At 40.0% G+C, this 18551-nt stretch overlaps 1 long non-coding RNA gene across 1 annotated transcript in view; it reads right to left on the bottom strand.

Moving 5' to 3' along the window:
• Positions 1 to 13595, bottom strand: part of LOC134532568 (uncharacterized) — a 60246-nt gene extending 46651 nt beyond the window's left edge. Inside the window, exon 1 of the long non-coding RNA XR_010075155.1 lies at positions 13480 to 13595. This is a non-coding gene — a long non-coding RNA (uncharacterized LOC134532568). The remainder of the gene's footprint in view (positions 1 to 13479) is intronic.
• Positions 13596 to 18551: the final 4956 nt, after the last annotated feature.

The following is an 18551-nucleotide window of genomic DNA, read 5'->3' as shown; positions in this document are numbered from 1 at the left end:
ATCACAGAAGCCCAGCTCGTATTAGCCAAATTGCCCAGCCTACCAAAATAAAAGAAGCCAATTGGCCAACAACTTCAGCTTATCAGGTAACGTCATGTAAGATGCACAGCACTGCCACGAAATGTTATCCTCTGAACGAATAGCCATTTTTTTTTCAAGACAGAGTTGCGAGCTGTTATTTGAAACGACCGTCGGGGAGTGTTGCACGCATCTCGCGGTTTTCTTCGTGTATCCAAGGAAACACCAGGGGGGGGGGGGAAGAGACAGGAGGAGGTGAAACAATTCAGCGTGTAGAAACCAACCTTAATGACTTGGGCGTGGAATGTATAAAATAAGAGGAAGAGCTCAACCGTCGCGGGTTGGAGGAGTCGGTGTGCCAGCAGGTCTGGAAGGAGAAAGAAAAAACCCTCATTGTTCTTCCAAAGCCACAGCCCGCGGGTGAAGAGCTGTGCCGGCCACGCCACCTGGGCCCGCCCCATTGGCCAAGTCAAGGTGCCGCGTGCGCTGATTGGTCGTGGCTGCCGGCGCCGATCCGCGGTTAACAAGGCTACACACTCCACAGCGCTACACAAGCTCTGGAGTTCTCCGCAAATTCTACCTTCTTGCTGCTCATGCCGTTGGTCGCTGAGCAGAGACCTGGAAATTCCGATGTTTATATTGGTGACCAGTTATGTTGCAAACATTTATACCTTAGTATTGCTTTTTATGATATGTTCTCACAATTGTTTGCCAATCCCTCTACGACTGTGAGCCAGTCAACTACCAGCTAGCAGTGAAGAGTCCGGATCTTATCGACCTAATCAAAAGAAGAAGTAAGCCAATGGGAAAGCAAACGTGTATAAAGTAATTAATTAACGTTAACTATATCACAACAAAAGCATCCACGAAATTTCCGGGCTCTGCCGTTTATATAACCTAATTTAAATAAGAGTCGAATCACATACCACGTTCGCCAGTCAGCCACCAAAGAACATGTTAACTGAATAAATAACTGTGACTTATCTATTGCATGCCACTCGCGTTGGACGCCATCTCTTTAAGGGGGTCCATGCATCGTAATCTTGCTATTTCAAAAAAAAAAAAAATTTGATGCCGCTTGTAATAAAGCTTCCGTGCTAAATTATTTTGGTTTATACGGCTTAGCTTTGGCTGCTTGTAGAAGTCAACACTTGTGAACTGTTGGCAATTATCAGGGCAGTTGTAGTCTCCCGCGTAGAATAAAATAGTTGTTACTCAAAGTGCTCACGGACTAGAGCCTATTGGTACGTTCGGTTCACGGACTAGAGCCTATTGGTATGTCTGGTTCACGGACTAGAGCCTGTTGGTATGTTCGGTTCTCGGACTAGAGCCTGTTGGTATGTTCAATTGATGGACTAGAGCCTGTTGGTATGTCTGGTTCACGGACTAGAGCCTGTTGGTATGTTCGGTTGACGGACTAGAGCCTGTTGGTATGTCTGATTCACGGACTAGAGCCTGTTGGTATGTTCGGTTGACGGACTAGAGCCTGTTGGTATGTTCGGTTGACGGACTAGAGCCTGTTGGTATGTCTGGTTCACGGACTAGAGCCTGTTGGTATGTTCGGTTGACGGACTAGAGCCTGTTGGTATGTCTGGTTCACGGACTAGAGCCTGTTGGTATGTTCGGTTGACGGACTAGAGCCTGTTGGTATGTCTGGTTCACGGACTAGGGCCTGTTGGTATGTTCGGTTGACGGACTAGAGCCTGTTGGTATGTCTGGTTCACGGACTAGAGCCTGTTGGTATGTTCGGTTGACGGACTAGAGCCTGTTGGTATGTCTGGTTCACGGACTAGAGCCTGTTGGTATGTTCGGTTGACGGACTAGAGCCTGTTGGTATGTCTGGTTCACGGACTAGAGCCTGTTGGTATGTTCGGTTGACGGACTAGAGCCTGTTGGTAAGTCTGGTTCACGGACTAGAGCCGGTTGGTATGTTCGGTTGATGGACTAGAGCCTGTTGGTATGTCTGGTTCACGGACTAGAGCCTGTTGGTATGTTCGGTTGACGGACTAGAGCCTGTTGGTATGTCTGATTCACGGACTAGAGCCTGTTGGTATGTTCGGTTGACGGACTAGAGCCTGTTGGTATGTTCGGTTGACGGACTAGAGCCTGTTGGTATGTCTGGTTCACGGACTAGAGCCTGTTGGTATGTTCGGTTGACGGACTAGAGCCTGTTGGTATGTCTGGTTCACGGACTAGAGCCTGTTGGTATGTTCGGTTGACGGACTAGAGCCTGTTGGTATGTCTGGTTCACGGACTAGAGCCTGTTGGTATGTTCGGTTGACGGACTAGAGCCTGTTGGTATGTTCGGTTCACGGACTAGAGCCTGTTGGTATGTCTGGTTCACGGACTAGAGCCTACTGGTATGTTCGGTTCACGGACTAGAGCCTGTTGGTATGTTCGGTTCACGGACTAGAGTGCTCGTGTGTCTGCCGGGGCGGTGTTCGCAGCGACCCCGCCGTCGAGGGACGCGCCAGCAGACTGCACCGGCGGGTCGGGAGGAGAAGCGGCGAGGCAGGCGGGTCCGCGTTCAGGGAAACTTTCTACTAGGTCGCGTGGCGCAACGAGTCGATCGTCCGCTTTCACTGCGCGGCGCTGGAATGCCGGTCTGCGAAGCCAACTCGAGCCGGCGGCTGGGCCCTCCCCTTGCAGGCACGTGGCACCCCACGGGAGGGGGGGAGGGGTTCACCCCTCCCTTCCGGGATCAACAACAAGCGAAGACACAACAAGAAAGTCATAGCCAAATACATATTTCCTTGTGTCCATGCTGGTTTTTACCTGGGCCAAAACCCATCTAGAGTTATGAGTGAGGGCAGTTAAGACACGACATCAATCGCTGCCATGGCTACCCACGTCCCCTCCTAGCACACGATGCATGCGACCCTCTCTCTGTGTGGCTGATCCCGGCATGACCAGGCGTATAGGATTCGGCCTGAGATGCACCTAGGTCCCTCCCTAACCCGGACCTCGCCTACAAATACACTTAGTTTTTAGTTATGTTAGGGAAAAAAAACGTTAAATGTTTCACGAAAATAAAATTTCATTGAAATTCGGCCCTGAATTGTTGAAATGTTACTCCTATCGCGCCGAAAGGAGGTTCACTTTAAAAAAAAGGCACGTAGGCGAATCTGAGATTTCTGGTTGTTCAGCACACCTCGGATCTGGTCTGAGACTTCATGACTTCATACATCACGATAAAAGTAGTGTAACTTCATCGATTAGAATTAGTTTTCAGTGCAGTGACTCGAGGACGTAACTAAAAACACGGAGCTCTCCCGTGTGGTGGGGTGACGCAAGCGACGACAGCAGCGAATCGGAAACCAGAACTCTTTAAGAGGACGAGGCAGAGTGAGGTTCTGTGGTCAAGGTTGGCTACAGTTCTAAAGTGTTATAGATGCCGACTCCAGGGGGTAACCTGTTTGAAAGCTTCACGTCCGTGCTTTTTATCTTGATCCGTGGCGCCATCTCGCGTTGCCCGGGCAACGACTCCGGTCCCGAGGCCAGCTGTTGTCACGTGTTGTCACGGGCGTTACTCGGGCGAGCCGAGCCAATCCCCATCTCGGGATGATCACACTCGCTGAGTGGATACCAAAGGCCACGGCGAAAGGATATATATATATATATATATATATATATATATATATATAAAGATCGCCTGTAACTCAGTTTAATATAGCTAATCATTAGAGACCTGTAAAATTCCCGGATTCATTTCGCGATAGAATAGAGTCCAAATACTTTTGACATTATTTTGCTTCAGTGATTGGGCCACTGTTTATCTGAAGGACTCTGGGACAATGAAAAAATCTTTAACAGAAGAATTAGCGATTCACGATCATTCCAGTCAACAGGTGTTACGAGTCGGTAACCAATCAGCAGATGTAAATTGCACGAGTGCATAGAGGATCATGGAGTCTATCCTTTAGGGATTTGAAATCGCGAATTTTACAGGTCTCTACAATCCTATAAGTACTTACCTCTAACTGTGTCTGTACATGACAAAAATACTTAACCAAAATAATACTTAATTTTATAATGTGGTTACATTTCAGAGGTAAAAATAGTATACCCTAGCAATATTATATTTACTGTTGGATATGCCCCACATTTAAGGTATTTTGCAAATAGAAAACATTATTTTGGAGAATTTCAACATAAATAAAGCAATTTTTCCTTTTGTCATGCCTTACTCCATGAAGCCTTCGAACTGAATGTAAACGAATCTGCACCAAACTTCGACTCGTAAGCATATTGCAAGGGGTAAAACGGCCGCCAACTGTTGAGAAGTATCAACCCGGGTTCGCTGTGATTCGACACTTCTGTGGCTGAGGTTCACTCACTGGTTCACTCAGTCTTCCAGAGAAGCGGCGTGCCAATAGCGCGCAAGCAGCTTGCAAGAAACGAATAATTTTATTTCATCCCACACGGCGAAACGAATCCGCGAATTTAATTTTTTTTTCCCCTGGGTCTCCAACTCACTGGTTGATTACAAGGTCACGTGCTTCTTATCGTTTTCGACCGAGTCTAAAGGCGTGGCCAAGAGCGATGTTGTCCAAGCATCAACGCGAAGCAGATGTTCACGTGCTTCAAGTCTACATTGCTGCCCAATTATTTAGCGAAACCAACACGGCTACGGTAATAAAAATGCTCAAACGTAGATTTTTTTCCTCCCCGTGTTTTATACCCTGAATCGTTGAAGTGAACAGCGACGGCAGGCCGGCGCCATGATTCTTCATGGCCGCGACACAACCGCGGCTCTAGAGACGCACAAAGACGAGGGAATGTGCGGGGCAGGACCAGTCGCCGAGGAAGGAAACGTAAAAAAGAAAAAAAACACACAGCAAGCTTCGCGAAAGCCCAATTCTTTAAATTATTATAAAGTCGGCGGTTCCATTAGCGCGCTACATTACGGGCCGTTTACAGCGGCGCGGTGCGCGATTCGCGCGCCGCCGCGTCAGTTTGTTTACCGGCGCGCTGTCGGGGGCTTCGGCGCAGGCATCTGACGACGTAATCTCGTCGCACCAAGGTCAAGAAGGAGTGGGGGGAGAGAAGAGAGGAGGGGGGGAGCGCGAAGGACTAGGTGAGGCTCCCGTAAAAATGCTTTTTATCATCCGCTCGGGTAGTTTCCCAACTGCCGTCCGCCCGCGGGACGAGCGATTTGCATAACAAACCGGACCAGATGTCATACGGCCGTGTTTTACCCCCGCGCAAAGGTCGCGCGAGAGCGGGTCCGAGCAGGCGCTCAAGGTCACGTTGCGGCAGGCCGACCCCCCTCCCCCTTCCCACGGCCACTCTCCCGGCGACACACGCATCCACCCTCGCGGCAATCACTCCAGCACTAGCAGAGGGATAAGTTATTTTTAATGATAATGCATTTGTTTCTTCTTTTTATTTTTACACTTTTATTAAAATTCACTAAATTAAAAATGAAAATTTACCACTCTCACGAGCAAACCTGTGTGCGAGTACACCTAGTCACTTTAACCTTACGTGCGGTATTTCAACTAATGTAAAAATTTCCAAAATTGTATCGATTGGGAAATAAATAAATATAAATAACTTATGAAATCTTAACATAAGTTTTCTTAAAGTCTGAAGTTAAAAAAGTATTGTTCCAAAAAAATTATATATATAAAAATATAAAATTTTTATATTTATAGGAAAAGTACAAGTAGGTACATAAAGTACTACTGTTTTTAAAACCTCACTTTAATATTACATAAAAATGTTCATAAGTTAAATTATTGAGCCAATAATTGCCATATTTAATTTGATTTTTTTTTCAGGAAGAAAAACTACAATTTTTTAAAGCGAAAATGTTAAAGATCTCTGTGAAATTGTTTTATGAAATAAGGGAATGGGTAAATTTATGTTCTGTCTATGCCGTGTAGGATAATTATGAGCTACATAATCTAACTTTTTTTTCCTTCGATATTCCCTCAATACTCTAAAGCTTTCCAATCGAATATTTACGAAACCGCCCAAGGGTAACTACACGCGTAAACGAAGGTCAGGTATTTTAATTATTTTATTAGAACTAAGGTCATGTATTTTAATAATAGTTAATGTAAAAAAAAGTTAAACGCTGATGTTTGGGGTAGTTTCGTTAACATTCAGTTCAAAGGCTTCATGGCATAAGGCATGACAGTGGGAGAATTACTTTATTTATATAGAAATTCTCCAAAATAATGTTTTCTATTTGCGAGATACTTTAAAAGTGGGCCTACACAACAGTACAGTTAATAGGGGAAGGCGGGGTAACTGGACGCAGTGGGTAATGGTACGCAGGTCAGTATCTGGCTAAAGAAGAGGAGACGCACGCAGGAGTACTGGCGCTGCTATGCGGCGAAAGGAGTAACATCGTTCTAGTCGAGTTGCAATGGCGTGCGGCTGAAGATGTGTCGGATATACGTGTTTTATAAATCGGAGATTTTTCCAATAAAATCCTCCATTCATTGCATTCGAGGTAAGGAAAAAACTGTGTACTTTTGTAGAATTTTAGATGTTTATAAATAATTAGTGGTGTTTTTGCTATAATTTAACGCGGTAATGGCTTGTACTTTGTGATAGTTTCAACTGTGACTGTCAGTAAACTGACATGGCGTCGTTTGGGGTATTCGTACGCAGGCATGCGTACCAGTTTCCCACCTGCGTTTCATTCATCCGTGCGAAATTTGGTAACTGTTATGTTAAAATGGATCATATCAATGGTTTTGTACATTATGAAAGTAACAAACAAATATGTATACTAATTTCCCCAGTTACAAAACCATCGACATCAAGGACTGCAGGTATCAGGAAAGCGCCGACACGAAAACAGCGCTCGGGAATTCTAACAGCCACTCCAAAAAAAAAAAAAAAAAAAGTGCTGGAAGAAGTGGAAACAAGGAGGAAAAATAAAAGGAAACATAAGATGAACATGATATAGGGAAGCTAAAAAAATGAAAAAGAAGAAAAAGAAGAAAAATATTTTCAGCGATTCGTCCGTTTCTTCTAGCAAAGACAAAGGAAATATAAAAGATCTTTGTCAAGATGATGACATTGAAGATTTGGATATGGTGGCTTTATCTTTCCAACAAAAAATGGCACTAATTAGATCTGTATGTTTTGTGGAGAGTTTAGCAAGGACAGAGAACTGTGGTACCGCTGTGCAGGTGTTCGGGCTGGGTCCATACAGACTGTAGCGCTGCAGAAAATCATTAAAATTCTGTATGAGATTTTCGTCAAGTGAAAGTATAATTATTTCATTAACTTTAATGCTGAAATAGTGTACTTCTTTGTCAAATAACAAACTGTGATTTGTTATTTTGATGAAAATTTAATTTTTCTATATATTTGCAACTATGGTTTGTCAGTGTGTAAGTGTATTGTTTTGTGTTATCTCTCCCTATTTGTTCATTAACAATGCAAATAATGAGTAAGCTAAGTTCTAAACTATATATAATTTCATTCAAGTACCTACAACAATATTTTAAAAATACTTAACTGCAAGCTTAAATTAGAGGCTATGAAAAATAATAAAAATAAATAAACTGTAGATAAATATCAAATCATGTTTTATTTTAATTTGAAAAGAAAATAAATTTGTATGTTCCCAGTATAGTACAAAAAGTGTATTTTGTTATTTAGGTAAATTGTCATATTTTAAAAAATTATACTTCCTTTCAGGGAATATTCGGAAAACCTTTTTTATGCACCAGAATTGGCATAGAGGTTAATAGTATGCAACATAAATTTAGTGCGTACGATTACCCACTCAAGTCGGGTAATCGTACGCAATACATATTTAATAGTTCAAGTAAAAAAAAACACACTTCCCTTTTAAACAATGTACTAATACTCGGCTATATTTAAACTGACTTAATGTCGCCTTGCTACAAATTAATTACATTGCTTTTTAAACTTTATTAACAGAAATATAATGTGTCAAAGTTAAGTGCGTGTGCCTTCCCCTACAGTATATTATTTTTACCTCTAAAATGTAACTACATTATAAAATTAAGTATTATTTTGGTAACATTTTTTTCATATACGGACAACGTTAGAGGTAAGTATATGATTAGGTATATTAAAAGAAATTTCTCATTTGCAAAGAGCCTCCGTAAAAACTTTGAAACTGACATTTTATTTAAGTAAAAAATATTTCAAGCTATGGGAAAAATTTTATACAATAATAAAATACATATTTTTTTATTACGTATGGCTTAAAACATATTTTCATGATAGTTCTGGCAAATTAGTTAAGACTGAATAGATTTGGATGATTTGCATTGAAGGCAGACTAATTACGAAATCTTGCTCTTCATTACTGAACTCAAGTTAAATTTCAAGTTCTTCACGATGCCGAAACACCGGTCGATTGAAACATTTACGTTGTACTCGGGTTGCCTTGCAGTATCTAAACTGACATGTGTAGCTTCTCGCTGGCATGCCGTCCCTTCTGCAGGCACATTTGGACACCCCTGCACGCTGCCATCGCAATATCGCAGGGGTTGTTCCACCCCTCGCGGAGCCACGCTTGATTTATAATGGCGACCTGCACCCTCCCTTAGCGCCTGGCGCTGTCTGTAAGGGCGCAGCCCCCGGTGTACTCTTGCTGCACCCGGGACGTGCGAGCCAGGCTCGTACCTCGCAAGACGTTACACAGCGGCGTTTACAAATACTCTTTCGTATATCGCGCAAGCCGCAAAAACGCAACGCGAAAATCGGTTAACTTTCAACTCACCGCATTTCAGCTAACCTAAGCTTACCTAACCTAACCTAACCTAACCTAACCTAAGCTAACCTAACCTAAGCTAACCTAACTTAAACTTACCTAACCTAACGGCGTTTTGCCTATCAGCGGTTTGCCTAACGGCGATATGCCTAACGGCGATTTGCCTAACGGTGTTTTTCCTAAATCCTATTTGGCCAACTGCGTTTTGCCTAACGGCGATTTGCCTAACGGCGTTTTGTCTAACGACGATTTGCCTAACGGCGTTTTGCCTAACGGCGATTTGCCTAACGGCGATTTGCCTAACAGCGATTTGCCTAACGGCGATTTGCCTAACGGCGTTTTGCCTAAACGGCGTTTTGCCTAAAATTAGGCAAAACTCCTTTAGTCAAAACGACACATGCCCAGCGAGCAATTATTGTAGGTATATATAAATTTAAACATTCGAAACGGCTCTATCGATTTGGAAGAAAATTCATATTTAGTTAACTTTTTGCTTTTCAACTAAATCTCCTTGAATATTAAAACAAGGTATGACAACAGGTTTTTTTTTATTTTAAAAATTATAAGTAATTATTGGCCTAATTAAAAAACAATTAGTTCTACTGCAAACTTTTGCGAGAATCAATTTAAACTTATTAAATAGAATTTTAAAAATAGAAAATCTATATTAATACTCTAATATATAAAATTCCTTTTTGTATACTTTTCTTATGACCTGTACATATGTTTGAATAAAGTATGTTGTACGGATGATATTTATATTGTGTTAAAAAAACTAATTTACATATTTCCTGTATGATACGGTGTATTTCCGCCTAATATATCATTATAGAGATAGTTTGAGAAGTTAAAATATTTTCTCATCAGTACTCAGAGTCAACTTAAAAATAGACTGGGAAACAGTAGGATAAAGTAGGTGGGTAGCATATGATAAAATATCGCACAAATTTTATATGGTTCGATTACAGTTTGGTAAAATTATCTTGCCAAAAGCTAGAGTTAAAGGCTTGTCGAGAATTTCAAATTACTCATGGCTCGCACAAAACTCAAAACTAGGGCCCCAAAAGTAAGCAAAAATTACCGCCATGATTACGTTGGGTTCAGTATCAAATTGAAATAATTTCCGTCCCCTTCACATTGTTTTTATTATCACTTATATCCCATAACTATATGTAGCAAGCAAGATGACACATTTGCAAACACTATTCCTTGTTACAAATTGTTATTTCGCTTTACTGTTCTTGCGGGGATTTCAAAGTGAACTGAAATAACAAGCTACCCCACCGCTTCCGTTAAAACAACTTGTTTTTCCAAGTTTACCGATACCCGGGTCAGTGACCTGTCCGGAAGTTGGAAAAGGGGGGGGGGGGGGGGTTTCCCCACTACACTTTCCCTGAGTGGCGTTGTCTCGTGAATGCGCCTCCAGTGATCTCGCTTCACTGCTTTACTATAAATGGCGACTGGAAAAAAAATTCGCTATTTAAATAACCCCCAGGATAGACTCCACACTTCTCTACGCACTCAGGCAAATGCCACCTGCTCATTGGCTACTGACTTGTGAGATCTGTTAACTGGGTTGCTTTTTATTCGATACTGCTTTCGAGGAGGGTTCTTCATTGGATCAGGATAGTTCCAAAAAAAACTGTGGTCCAATTACGTAAGCAGCATGAGATGGAGTTTGGATTCTAGCGTGTGCGAATAGACTCCACGAATATTTCCCGGTTTCTAAATATAAACAAGGCAACACACGTGAGCACGTAATAATTGCAGCGGTTCCCGAATGACTAGGGACCGGAAATATAAGGGGATTAATTTCGTCATAGGCTAAAATTCAAATACATATACCTTTAAGGGGGCCGTCTGGTCGGGGTGTGTATGTGTTTTAGTGAGGTGGAAATGTAAGTGCGAGGCTCGCTGGTATTTCTAGCGCGGTATAGCCTCTAAGCGCAAGGCTCTGAACTGGCGCGCAGTCTTCTCGTAGTTACAGGATAACTGTGAAATTTGAGCGGTAACAGTAAAATTATATGGCAGAGAAATGAAGAGAAATGTGTAATGCAAGTCCCGCAAGTGCTTTCAAGAATATGTACAGGTTGTTTAAAGCGTAATAATTACACTATAAATGCACCATTTAGCCATTTTAACTCTTCTAAAAATACAGTTTAAAAACTTAATCTGAATTAAAAAGTACTTTACGGCACTCAGCGAATTCTTAAATGCTTTTCGTAAATAGATCCCACTCGAATTACTTGAGTAGTTTTGAAATCACGTTGTTTTTCCTGAAGCTCTCTGCGCAACATATGTGTGCCCGGGCAGACAGCGCCCTTAAGCTAATGTTGCTATTGGACCAATGAGAAACCTTCCGCCAGAGAAGTATCGAATAACAGGGAAACCAGTTGAGACGACTCAAAAGTTAACAACCAATAAACTGGCATCATTTGCCCAGAATACTGAGAACTGTGTACGTATTTTCTCCTGAAGGTCATCCAGCACGCGAATTTCTCCAGTCCCTGCTGATAGGGACTATAACAAATCGCGGATAGACTCCACGAAACTCTATGCACTCGAGCCACCAGTTAACAAGGTTTCTCGTGATTCGATACTGCTTTCGTGGAGGGTTTTCCATTGGCTCATAGTCCTTCAGGTAAACGGTGGTCCAATCACTGAAGACGGAGTTTGAAATCTAGCCTATTATGAAATGAATCATCGAATTATTCAAGTTTTACCTATTGATAGAGACCGGAAAAATTCGCGGATTCATTTCGTGATAGGCTGAAATTCAAACATGTGTACAATTCTGCCGGTTCTGCTATTGGCTCGCAGTTTAACTGGAGCTCTCTGGACCAATGAGAGACTATCGACCAATGAAGCGTCGAATCACAAGCTACCCAGTGGAGACGCCTCACAATTTAGTACCCAATGAACACGCGTGTTTACTTGAGAAATGCAGACGATAATGGAGGCTATCCTAGAGGCCATTGGATCCGCGAATTTTTCCGGTCCCTACCTATTGATGGTGTTTGAAAAGTAAACAACTACAATTTTTTACTCTGGCTGGTTTCACGATTGAAAAAAAATAAATAAAAGTATCAGTAGGTAATATTCACAAGAGCAGACCGACATGTTATCAAACATACTGATCCACAACACACATGATGGTCGTGTGCACGTAAGAAGGTCTTGCGCATAGCAAGGAAGTGAATATATATTATTTCATATATGTTATGGACTAATGGTTTAGTTACCAATGAGAGAATTTTAGCGGGATTTTCACCGTATTGTGACAGAAATTATCAAAATGTAATATTTCACACTGGTGATAAATGTAAATTATTTTTTTTTCTTTATTGTTGTTTACAATACTCTTTTCTTACCCTCTTCATATTCCAATACCCCTCAGCTGTCGTGGGAAATTCATACTTAAAATTTTTATATACTAACACTACCGAACATAGGTTATTTTCCACGCAATATTTCATTGGCAAAAATGAACACATGAGAATTAAATTGTGAACCGATTTCGCACAGGTCGCGTGCATAGGTCATGTGCATGCACAGAAAAAACATTTTCGTACTTTTACAAAAGATTCCTTTGGAAACCATTGGCCAAGAAATGGTTTGTAACACTACAAGAAAGACATTGTAACTTTGGACAACACATGGCTATTCTTATTTTTAACTATATGAAATACGTTTTTTTTTCTATATGATACCGAGTACTTCTTAGGAAAACTGGTGCATAATTTTATATTTTGATTGATGTTTCATTCAATCGTATTTTTTTTAACAACCACGGAAAAACACAATCGAATATCCAACAATTTGAATTTATTTCATTTTATTGTGTTTATTAATGTGCGCACTTAATACTGTCAAGCTACTCAGGGAACGGTTTCCACGTTTCTTTAACTATCCTATTAAAGGCACTGGGACAACACAAGGGATATCCGAGCAAATATCCAAACCCAGTATTACTACAAACACTATATTTCAGTGATGCAGTTTATTTTTGAGAATGTACAAATTCACAAATATCTGTAATTTTACATAAATATTGCTGTTCTATTTACAAAAAAAAAAAAAAAAAATTACGTGAGGTGTGCTATACATCCGCTAAGTTTCCTAATTGAGAACTCAGCCTTTATCAAGTTCGGGGCATGCTGGTCCAGTAGTTCAAATAGCAAACAAGAATAAAAAGCCGCAAAGGCGGTCGGGGTTTGACTCCCGGAATTCCTGCGAGTGGAAAACATGGTGGACGTTGCCGTCGTCGGCAAGTCCCCCCCCCCCCCCCCAAACCATGCAGCATCCCGTCCCTGATCCAGACTAATACCGGACAGCGCTGTACTAACAACACAAGAGAGCGTGTGAAAAAATAACCTAACGGCAAGAGATGTGACAACACAATAATATTATAGATAAATCGTTCTATTATACAAATATTACATTATCTGGTGTCAAACAATTAACTTCTTTTTAGTAAATTTTGAATCACCGGAAGTTTATTTCCTTCCATGAATCTGTATAATTTTAAATACGTTTTTTCTCCGTTGTCATAATTTTGGTACCATATGTATTAAACCGCTATATTGTTCATACTGGGCATAAAGTCTGCCATATATCGGACTAACGTGAAATAACGCCAGGTTTCCACACAAAAATCTTGGGAGCTGTCCGGTTTCAGTCTCTATTTGTATTTGATCTCGATATCGACCGGCAGGAGAATAGCGAGCGCCCAGGCTGGCAGCACTCACCGGAGGAAAGGCGCCGAGGTGTAAACACGCCTCGCTGCAAACACGTCACAACGACACTGCCAGCTGACGGACACCGACTAGCCGTGACCGCCTCGCGCGACGGCTCGCACCGCACTGAAGCGAGATAGCCGCGTTCAATGGGGTCCTGCGCTCAGCAGTGATTGCCCGGCCGGCCCAGGAGGAGGGGGGAAGCGGCGGGAGAGGGGAGGGAACACGTGGTCTGGAGGGGGGAGGATGGGGCGGGAGACAGCGGAGACACAACACATCACAACCACTGCCGCGAGCGGCCGGCCGCAGCTCCGTGTTACGTAACGCCGCGGCCGCCAATGCCTCTCTCTGATAGGACATCATCTCTCGCGGCGATCCGACATGACTCCGCAAGACAGGCCGCGCTACAATTGCCACCTTCTTTTTTTTTTTTTGCTGTCGAAATCCGTGACGTGACGCATCTTCGTGTTTTCGTGTTTCCTCGACTTAATCATTGCAAAGAAATTGAAGTAATTGTCATCATAAAAGCTATTCCATAATCAAGGTACCATGACGATGGTTACCTGCATGTCATGTTTTTATTATAATACTATCTGGAGTACCCGGCGTTGTCCGAGGAGATTTAAAAAAAAAAAAATTGTATGTAGACAATAATCGTCAACTTATTTTTAACGTCAAGTGTGCAAAATTTGACCAATTCTGATTCAGGGGGTAGAAAATGATGAGGGAAATAGTATACCAAAATATCACGTATTGAATTAAAATTTTGTTATACATCAGTTTTAGAAGTAGTATTCTTATATTTAACGGTAAGTGTGCAAAATTTCATCTACAAAGTCCAAAATACAGCTTTAAGAGGTAGGAAAGGGAATTTTTTTTTCTTTGCGAATTCTCAAGTTTTCTGTAAAACTTCTATTGTACTCTTCGATTGTATGCTAACGATAAATTCCCCTTTTTTGTACGTGAACTGTTCGAAATTTCACCAAGGAGAGCCAAAAATCTGCCTGAGTAGTAAAGTGGAAAAGGCGGGTAGTTATTTCTAAACTTCATGTAGCCAGGAAACAATGTAGGTTTGACGGTATGTTAATTTTATTTTAACATCAGGTGTAAAAAATTTTATCTATGAGTATAATATTCTCCTTAAAGGCATGAGAAAAGTGGGTGGGGTAGTTTTGTAAAATATCCCGTTTTTAATAAAGTTTCTTTATGAAAATCAGATCGAAACCTCATATGGAGTACATAATTTAGACAGTTAAATTTTCTCTTAACTCGAACGTCGAGTTTGCAAAATTTCATCAAGTAATACCAAAATACTGATTTATGGGTAGTAAGGGAATTAGGGGTATTTTTTTTCGAAATCTCATGTATACAAGGGTGTGTGAGAATTTATTTTAACTTTCTCTTATTTATAACGCAAAATGTAGAAACGTATCTTCAAAAAGTTAAAAAAAAATTGTTTTTTTTTAAGGGGTGGGTAAGGGGAATGGGTTTTTTTTATGTAATCAGTGACCTAACTTTTTTTATAAATCATTTTAATATTTTAAGACAGTAATTTTCCCCTTATTTTGAATGCAAAGTGAACAAAATTTATTCAAGTCGTATCAAAATTCTGTTTTAAGGAGTGGGAACGGGGTATGGGGATGGTTTTTCGAAATCTTAATGACCTTCCCGTGTTTCAAAGGTCAAGTGTGCAAAATTTCATCAAGATCGCATGAATGGCATACGGGACAAACAAGCAAACATTAATTTATACCTACATATTTTTTTAAATATATTAATATTATTATTTTGATTCCTTTAGTCAATGATAATGCGATAGAGTAGCTATAAAAAATTTAATTTACTCTTGAAGTTATAACGTTTATATTTTATAAATTATTTTTATATTAGTGACGTTCGAAAGCGTTTCAAATAAAAAAAAATAAATACCAATCGCTAAGTTGGGACACGGCCCCACTGACTTCGAGTCGCGTCGCTCGCTCGGTGTCTCGACCAACAACCAGCCACAGGCGTCGCGGGTTCTGTTCCCGGCTAGGGGCACACCCGCTTATAGCCGCCACGGGCCGAAGGTCGCACCCGTGTTTTCGTACCATGTGCGTCTCTGCCTGAGGACGGGAGCAGATAGCAGTTCCCGAAACGTAGCTTGTTTCTGTTTTGGAAAAACTATTGTGTTAGTTTCGTCTTTTCGTTTTGTCGAGTTTTTGTCTCGTTTCAACTGTTGTGCTGAATTTTTTTGGGTTCAATATTTTTGTGCTGTCATCGTTTGTGGGTTTTTTTTCTTTCGTTCTCTTAGTCCATTTTTCTTTGTTTTTCTTTGTTTGTTGACCATATTCCTGTTATGGAATATTATGTGGTGTTTATATCCTGTTGACAACAACAATTTATTGCTTTTTTTGTGTTTTTTGTCTTTTGGGTATTTATTAGTTTTCTTCTACAGAAAAAAGTGCTTAGCAATGGCGTATGTCCAAAAGCTTACATCGAGTCACGGGCCGAAGGACGACCCATTTCTCCGGGCCTGCAGCCAGTCGCCAGTACACCGCGTCGTCGAGTTCACCTACTACTAATATGTAATATCACGAGCGTAGAGCCGAGCTTAATAGTTCCTTTTCTTTCCCATGGTTGGCACTGCTCATATCAGCGCCACGGCTGCACCAATAGGAATGTCGGGTCATCGGGCGATGATAAGCGCGGCGTTGTTTACATTTCCCGCGGAGTTGTGTCCGACTGGACATTGTCTTAGAACTTTGTAATCACAATCAATGTTGGTTATTTCGTTTTCTGTCTCTCCTGTTTAATAAATAATCATTCCTGTAATTTTTTTACACCATTATAGCTCTCTTGCAATCACGATCACTTGCGTGATATTTCACACAGACAGGGCCTGATTAACCCTTAGGCTAATTAGGCTGCAGCCTAGGGCGTGAGGATCTGGGAGGGTGCGCTGAAATCGTGTCTTCGCATGCACTATTAATCAAGCATCATTGCATGTACCCTACATATTTCAACTAGACCGAGACAATACACTAAAACTAAATGCGCTGTGAACTGAAAAAGCTCGGGACTCCCTGTTTTTAACAATACATTTTGAAATTTTAAAAAGCGCGCGTAAAACAAACACTGACTTGTCACCTGGCGGGGGCGCGTCCTCATAATAAGCCTGGGGCTGTCAGAACTCTTGTAGTCGCTGCACACAGATCGCCAATACCATTTTATATATACATATGTAGTTACGCTCATCACTGAATCACTGACTCTGTAACGCCAAAGAGATACGTATACCTTAGAGACAAGCGTATCATGAAGCACAATATTAGCCTACTCCATAAATATGTGTATAAAATAGAAAATGGAAGTTTAACAATGTAATAACTTTTGATATACGGCTACATAAGTGGAACACGCCTTATTGATTAAATTAAAGTGTGTTGTTATATTTATTAATTTTCAATGGGCATCTAAGGCGCCTTACGAATACCTATTGCATATAATTAATAAAAATGCCTATGTTTCAGAAAGTTTAGCTCTAAAGGAAATGCAGTGAAAATTGTTACCTTGTGAAAATAAAAGTTTGCGTCACTGGCAATCTTTTGATTACATTTTGAATTTTTTACTTATGCCCTTTCGACAACTTAGTTTTTTTTGTTTGAAATTTGCATACATTTTTGAAATTTATAATTATATTTAAAAAACTGTTGGTATTTTTGTCTTTATGCATATAATAAGTATATGTTCGTGCGCCTGAAGTTTCTTTGGCAGATTTCCTGTTTTGTAGTTACGCCCTTTTGAATTTTTATATTATATTCTTATATTCTTCTTTTGTGTTCAGTTAATTTCTTGCTGCTAAAATTATCCTTAAATACCACAGATGCACTTAATATATTTTATATTTTTTGTCAAATATATTTTATCATTATATATATCATATTTAAGCAAAACATTAAAATTGATGGAATTTTTAACACGCTTTTATTAGCTTCATACGTATGTATGTATGTATGTTAGTATGTAACGGAAACTTTGAACATGATTCGGCCCCCTTAAAAACGTCGGATGAACTCGAAATTTAGCATACTTATCAAGGACCAATGACAATTTAATAATTTAAACAGTTAGACCCGTTGTACTTACTAGGATAATCAGGATTAGCGATTTTTTGTTTTCCTAAAACTGGTACCTAGTGTCTTTGCGCCAAGACCAAGAAGGGAAACTACCAGGCGCGCCGATCACCTATTTCTCGGATAAGTTACCGACTTTGAATAAGATGAATTTTACGGAGAGGGAACCTGAGAACTGGCTAACTCATCCAAGGGAGGCAGCAGGCGCCCAAATTACTCATTTCTCGGATAAGTAACTGACTTAGAATATACATCAATGACTTCCCAATTTTATTGAAAATCATTGCTTTTCATTGTAGGATATTGAAAATATTGTGTACTATAGTTCTTCAAAACGCTATATCGAATATACCTATATTTTAAGAGCATCCAATAACTGCTCAAACTCACTTTAATAGTAAATTGATGTAATAAAGAAAACCCAACTAAAAAATGAAAAATAAATAATATTTTAAATAAACTAAATAAACATGCTTTTATATAAAATCCAACTAAAAAATAGAAAATGAATTTTAATAAATTATATTTAAGAATTGTGTAAATAAGAAAAAATATATATTTTATTGTAAAAAAAAATCGTGGGGTGCATGGTGTCAATAGTTATAAATATTTTATTGACATATATGAGAAGAAGGATTATCATTTTGATAGTATCTTAAAAAGCACCCCACGCTTTTTTTTACAATAAAATACATTTTATTCTTATTTACATGATTCTTAATTCAAATTTTAAAAATTTATTTTCTATTTTTTAGTTGTATTTTCTATAAAAGCGTGTTCTTTAGTTTTTTTAATATTATTTATTTTTCATTTTAATTTTTAAAAAAATATTTTTTTGGACGGAAATAAACATACAAAACCATTAAATGAACTTTTGATACTGTAACAGTTAAAACATAGTACATGTTTTATACTTTTACACGTAGAAATATAACACAAACAAATTTTTAAAACACCGTATTTAACATT

Source organism: Bacillus rossius, chromosome 6 (assembly GCF_032445375.1).
Source record: "Bacillus rossius redtenbacheri isolate Brsri chromosome 6, Brsri_v3, whole genome shotgun sequence".
Lineage (NCBI taxonomy): Eukaryota > Metazoa > Arthropoda > Insecta > Phasmatodea > Bacillidae > Bacillus > Bacillus rossius.
Note: the sequence above shows the minus strand (reverse complement) of the source record. Positions and strands in the feature narration are given on the sequence as shown.